The sequence below is a fragment of the Balaenoptera musculus genome, chromosome 8 (genome assembly GCF_009873245.2).
Source record: "Balaenoptera musculus isolate JJ_BM4_2016_0621 chromosome 8, mBalMus1.pri.v3, whole genome shotgun sequence".
NCBI classification, from domain to species: Eukaryota; Metazoa; Chordata; class Mammalia; order Artiodactyla; family Balaenopteridae; genus Balaenoptera; species Balaenoptera musculus.
The window spans coordinates 57,093,958-57,100,932 of NC_045792.1; the positions used below are offsets into that span (position 1 = coordinate 57,093,958).

Genomic DNA, 6,975 nt, shown 5'->3' on the forward strand with positions numbered 1-6,975 from the left:
GGGGATGTGGGTTCGATCCCTGGTCGGGAAATTAAGATCCCATGTGCCGCAGGGCAACTAAACCCGCGCACCACAACAACTGAGCTCACGCGCTTCAACGAGAGAGCCCACATGCCGCAAACTACAGAGCCCACGTGCCCTGGAGCCCGCGGGCCACAACTGGAGAGAGAAAACCTGCACGCCACAACTAGAGAGAAGCCTATGCACTGCAACGGAAGATCCCGCGTGCCTCACCAAAGATCCCACGTGCCACAACTAGGACCCGATGCAACCAAAATAAATTAACTAATTAAATTAAATTAAAAAAAAAAAGATGGCAAGGAAAGTAGGAGTCCTGAAAAGAAGTTTTGTCAGCTCTGGTACTGATAGAAATAGTCAAGATCCAGCTGACACAGCCAGTATAAGCAATTTGGATCTGTCTACAGGACTCACAAAGCATATTGCTTTCCTATTTGACTCAACACTTTCCTTTGTAATGATGAGAGATCTCGTACCAAAAGTTGGCAGACTTTCACATAAGTCTTTGGACAGCTTCCTTACAGAACTAGAAAAGGTTCAAAACACTGATGAAGAAAAAGTGCAGACTGCAGAGATATTTTGATCAGGCACTCACTCTGAGAAACACCATACTGTCTCTGCATCATAATAATGATATAGTCACACAACTACATAGCCAGAACAATCAATTATGGTTTTCTTCTGAATCTCTTAAAAGGTGTGAGAGCCTTGCTGATTCGGACCCTGTGACTCGCAGCAGAGTTCTAAACAAAATTACACATGGCTTGTTTCCATGGCTCTTCTCATTAATGAATACAGCCCATCAGCAATAGTACTCCTCAGAATATTAGACCAGTTATCCAGAAGCCACTGCTCAGAAGTCAGATCCCTATTTCTTTTACTGGCCAAAGGTAGAAGACTTCAAAAACCATCAGATATATTTCAGAGCTAATACTGAGTATTAATAATGTTTTGGAGTCATAATCCTGAAGTAATTCCTACTTCAGATTAGCTCAGATGTTAAATGATGGGATGAGAAAAACCTTTTTCATTTGATTAAAACAGAACTATAAGAAAAGTTTGCTGTATCAATATGGATGTTCATAAAACATTGAAAATATTAAGGAATAAAGTGGGCTTGCAGGGATTTCTGTGAATGTGTCACCATATCTAAGCTTCTAGTCAACGTGTAAACAGAAAACTTGATGATGCTTCTGATGAGAAAGGAGAACCTGATTTACCATATTTAACTTCTGGCTCAGAGCAAATGAAGAATCCTGTGAAATGGTCACTGAGGAAGCAACAACGGATTCAACAACAAACACAACTCTGATGTTGCCACAACGAAAGTGACTGGCTTTCTCTTAAGCTGTGCTTTGAAATTCCACCATTTAGCTCTGAATTAAATGAGAAGTTTGTAGGAAAACTGCTACATACAACTTTTGCAGAGAAGAAAGCCTTCAAAGACTCTTGACATTCCAGCATAAAATACTCTCTACGTGTCCTTAACTTTGTTCACTCATTCAGGGAAGGTGCTTCAACACTGGATATTCACACTGAGGCCAGCTTTTTCAAGTCCACTTTACCATCTTATGCTGATACGGGAGTTCTACTTCTTGTAAATTAGAGATGCCATCATATCAGAATGGTTTAGAGTATCACCTTCCTCACTTCTCACTGCTCATCTTCATTTGCAGTAATTTAGTTACACCATTTGTTATTCACACTTGGTGTCTTTTTTTCTTTCTAAAAGTTAGCTTTATAGTGCCAGTCAAAAAAACTATTCTGCTGGTGCAGTATAACTTACACTTAATGATGTTAAAACTGTGTTGTAGGGCTTCCCTGGTGGCACAGTGGTTAAGAATCCGCCTGCCAATGCAGGGGACACAGGTTCGAGCCCTGGACCAGGAAGATACCACATGCCGCGGAGCAACTAAGCCCGTGTGCCACAACTACTGAGCCTGCGCTCTAGAGCCCGCGAGCCACAACTACTGAGACCTCGTGCCACAACTACTGAAGCCCGCACGCCTAGAGCCCATGCTCCACAACAAGAGAAGCCACCGCAATGAGAAACCTGCGCATTGCAACGAAGAGTAGCCCCCGCTCGCCGCAACTAGAGAAAGCCCGCGCGCAGCAGCGAAGACCCAACACAGCCAAAAATAAAATAAATAAAATAAATTAATTAATTAATTTTAAAAAAAAGTGTGTTGTATTGTAGTTTGGCAAACATTTAATTTTGTCTGGAGTCTTGCTCATTATAGCACATCCTAATGCAACGAAGAGCTCCTTTTTTTTTTTTAATTGATCCCTAGGTTGTTTGTTTCTTTTTAACAAAGAACTTTTTAGCAATCAGCACTGTATTTTTATTTTAAGGCAAATCTACATTTCTGGGGTATTTTTGTTTTGTTTTTGTTTTTTGGGGGTTTTTTGGCCACAGCAAGCAGCATGCGGTATCTTAGCTCCCCGACCAGGGATTGAACCCAAGCTCCCAGCAGTGGAAGCATAGAGTCTTTTTTTTTTTTTTAATTGGGGTAAAATTGTTTTACAATGTTGTGTTAGTTTCTACTGTATAGCAAAATGGAGTTTCCTGTGCTATACAGCAGGTTCTCATTAGTTACCTATTTTATACATATTAGTTAGTGTATATATGTCATTCCCAATCTCCCAATTCAGCCCACCCTCCCTTTCCCCCCCTTGGTGTCCATATATTTGTTCTCTACATCTGAGTCTCTATTTCTGCCTTGCAAACCGGTTAATCTGTACCATTTTTCTAGATTCCACGTATATGCGTTAATATACGGTATTTGTTTTTCTCTTTCTGACTTACTTCACTCTGTATGACAGTCTCCAGGTCCATCCACGTCTCTACAAATGACCCAATTTTGTTCCTTTCTATGGCTGAGTAATATTCCATTATATATACGTACCACATCTTCTTTATCCGTTCATCTGTTGATGGGCATTTAGGTTGCTTCCATGACCTGGCTATTGTAAATAGTGCTGCAATGAACACTGAGATGCATGTGTCTTTTTTTTCTTTAATTAATTAATTAATTTATTTTATTTATTATTTATCTTTGGCTGCGTTGGGTCTTCATTGCTGTGTGCAGGCTTTCTCTAGTTGTGGCAAGTGGGGGCTACTCTTCCTTGCGGTGCATGGGCTTCTCATTGCAGTGGCTTCTCTTGATGTGGAGCATGGGCTCTAGGCATGTGGGCTTCAGTAGTTGTGGCTCGCGGGCTCTAGAGTGCAGGCTCAGTAGTTGTGGCGCACGGGCTTAGCTGCTCCGCAGCATGTGGGATCTTCCCGGACCAGGACTTTAACCTGTGTCCCCTGCACTGGCAGGTGGATTCTTAACCACTGCGCCACCAGGGAAGTCCGCATGTGTCTTTTTGAGTTATGGTTTTCTCTGGGTATATGCCCAGTAGTGGAATTGCTAGGTCATATGCTAATTCTATTTTTAGTTTTTTAAGGAACCTCCATACTGTTCTCCATAGTGGCTGTATCAATTTACATTCCCACCAACAGTGCAAGAGGGTTACCTTTTCTCCACACCCTCTCCAGCATTTATTGTTTGTAGATTTTTTAATGATGTCCATTCTGACCAGTGTGAGGTGATACCTCATTGTACTTTTGATTTGCACTTCTCTAATAATTAGTGATGTTGAGCATCTTTTCATGCATCTCTTGGCCATCTGTATGTCTTCTTTGGAGAAATGTCTATTTAGGTCTTCTGCCCTTTTTTTCTTTTTTTTCCATATATTTATTTATTTATTTATTTTTAGCCGCATCAGGTCTTCGTTGCTGGGCGAGGTCTTTCTCTAGTGGTGGCGAGTGAGGGCTACTCTTCGTTGTGGCGCACGGGCTTCTCATTGTGGTGGCTTCTCTTGTGGCAGAGCACAGGCTCTAGGCGTTTGGGCTTCAGTGGTTGTGGCACATGAGCTCAGTAGTTGTGGCTCACGGGCTCGAGAGTGCAGGCTCAGTAGTTGTGGCACACCAGCTTAGTTGCTCCGTGGCATGTGGGATCTTCCTGGACCAGGGCTCCAACCCATGTCCCCTGCATTGGCAGGCGGATTCTTAACCACTGCACCACCAGGGAAGTCTTCTTCTGCCCATTTTTTGATTGGGTTGTTTTTTTGATATTGCGCTGCATAAGCTGTTTGTATATTTTGGAGGTTAATCCTTTGTCAGTTGCTTCATTTGCAATTATTTTCTCCCATTCTAAGGGTTGTCTTTTCATCTTGTTTATGGTTTCCTTTGCTGTGCAGAAGCTTTTAAGTTTCATTAGGTCCCATTTGTTTATCTTTGTTTTTATTTCCATTACTCTAGAAGGTGGGTCAAAAAAGATCTTGCTGTGATTTATGTCAAAGAGTGTTCTTCCTATGTTTTCCTCTAAGAGTTTTATAGTGTCCAGTCTTACATTTAGGTCTTTAATCCATTTTGAGTTTACTAGAAGTGCAGAGTCTTAACCACTGGACCACCAGGGAAGTCCCTACATTTCTTTTTATTAATCTAAGGATAAACTTTATAGGCTTTATGATAACTGGTAACATTTATAAGCAGTCACTGAATATTGTTATGGAGATTTTATGTTACTTTAACAAATCTTATTTAATTTTATATTTTGTTACCTACACTTTTGGGGATAATGGAAAGTGATTTAACTCTCCCTGTGGAAAGACTTCTTGGTATTTAGAATAGAAAGAGTATAAAACAATAAACAACAATTACTGAGAGAAGATATGATGAGACATTAAGAATTCCTATGGAGGGAATTCCCTGGCAGTTCAGGGCTTAGGACTCCGTGCTTTCACTTCTCCCTGATCGGGGAACTAAGATCACACAAGCCGAGCAGCTGCACAGCATGGCCAAAAAAATAAATAAAGTTAAAAAAAAAAAAGAATTCCTGTAGATACCTATAAATTATGTATATCAGCTGAACCTTGTTGAAGGTATGCAAATCAGTACAATTTAACCTTGTTTTATATGTGGAAGTTATGCAAATCAGCAAAATTATGTATAATTTAACCTTGTTTTATAAGGTCTTAATTCAGACTATAAAGTTTCACTGACACTTCACGAGAAATTTTAGAAAACATTTTTTTTTTTTTAAACCCATTTAGAATTTATTCAGAGTGCAAGAGCAGTCCTTGAAAGGATGTTAACATGGTCTGATTTGCATTTTGTTTTGTTTCTCTCTTTTTTTTTTGGTAGCAGCATTATTGAAATATAATTCACATATCACACAATTCATCCATTTAAAGAGTAAAATTCAATGCTTTTTAGTAAATCAGAGTTGTGCAACTATCACCACAATCAATTTTAGAACATTTTCCTCATCCTCAAAACAACCACACCCCCTTACCTGTTATCTGTCATGCCCAAATCCCCCCATCCTCCCTAGCTCTACTTTCTGTCTCTATAGATTTGCCTATATAAATGGGAACATACACTATGTGGTCTTTTGTGACTGGTTTCTTTCACTTAGCATAATGTTTTCAAGGCTTATCCATATTGTAGCATGTATCAGTACTTCATTCCTTTTTATTGCTTTTTATACTGTTGAATACTATCCCATTGTTTGGGTATACTACATTTTATTTATCCATTCAACAATTGGTGGACATTTGAATTATTTTCCATTTTTGGCAAACATCCTATTTTTAAACAATGTTTATGTGTAGATTTTGTCACTCACTTTGGGTTTTCTTTTCATAGAATCTCTAAGGAAAAATAGAACTTTTCCATTTTGGTAGCAATGGTTGCTGCATGCTATCACTTTGATTTAAGAATTTTTTGTTTAGTTTCTATATCAACTAACATAAAATTGAATTTGATGTTTGCAAACCAAGGATTATGATTTCAGGTTAAAGCTACACATTAGAAGCACTGAGGCTGGACTTCCCTGGTGGCGCAGTGGTTAAGAATCCTCCTGCCAATGCAGGGGACACAGGTTCGATCCCTGGTCCAGGAAGATCTCACATGCCACGGAGCAACTAAGACCATGCACCACAACTACTCAGCCTGCGCTCTAGAGCCCACGAGCCACAACTACTGAGCCCGTGCGCTGCAACTACTGAGCCTGCATGCTACAACTACTGAGCCCACATGCTGCAACTACCAAAGCCCGCACACCTAGAGCCCGTGCTTCACAATAAGAGAAGCCACCACAATGAGAAGCCCGAGCACCACAACGAAGAGTTGCCTCCATTCGCCACAACTAGAGAAAGCCCGTGCACAGCAACGAAGACCCAATGCAGCCAAAAAAAAAAAAAAAGAAGCACTGAGGCTTTCAAGATCAAAATACTCTAGTGATAAATCTACTATGAAAACATTATTTTAGGCATTCTAGATATTAAATTATGCCAGTATAATTTTAAAGATAATTGAATAATTTCAAAGGTTTTCTTAATTCATTTGCTCTTGTAGTATCTCAAATGTTACTTAGAAAAATTGGAATCACTTTTTATATTTTTCAAGTTACCTTCCTTAGGAAGTTTATGTCATGTTATAGTTTAGTTCCTCTAAAGGGTAATTATTTACAGTTTAAAATTGTGACCAAATTAACCAAACAAGAATGTGGAAAATAGACTCTGGGAATATTATAACCTAAATATTTTTACTGATTGTTTTTTGTTCTTTATAAAACTATATGTGCATTTAACTTACTTCTAGAAATATACGTCTTTCTTTGAACTGTTAACATGACCATGTGTTCAATACTATGGCCTATTTATAGGATTAAATATTTTAGACCAAGTTACCTGTGGCTCAGTCAGTGCTGTACTTGGAGTAAATGTAATAATGTTTAGTTTTCTAACTTGTCTTACATGAACTAGAAACTAAATATATGCTATGCTTATCTATATAAGGAAAATTAATACATACTGTGATGGTTAATTTTGTGTCAACTTGGCTGGGTCACAGTGCCCAGAAACTTGGTCAAACATTCTGGATGTTTCTGTGAAGGTGTTTTTTGG

The 6,975-nt window shown here is 39.2% G+C and overlaps 1 pseudogene; it reads left to right on the top strand.

Annotated features, from left to right (window-relative positions):
• Positions 1 to 983: 983 nt before the first annotated feature.
• LOC118899515 lies at positions 984 to 1,697 on the top strand (annotated as a pseudogene).
• The last annotated feature ends 5,278 nt before the right edge of the window (positions 1,698 to 6,975 follow it).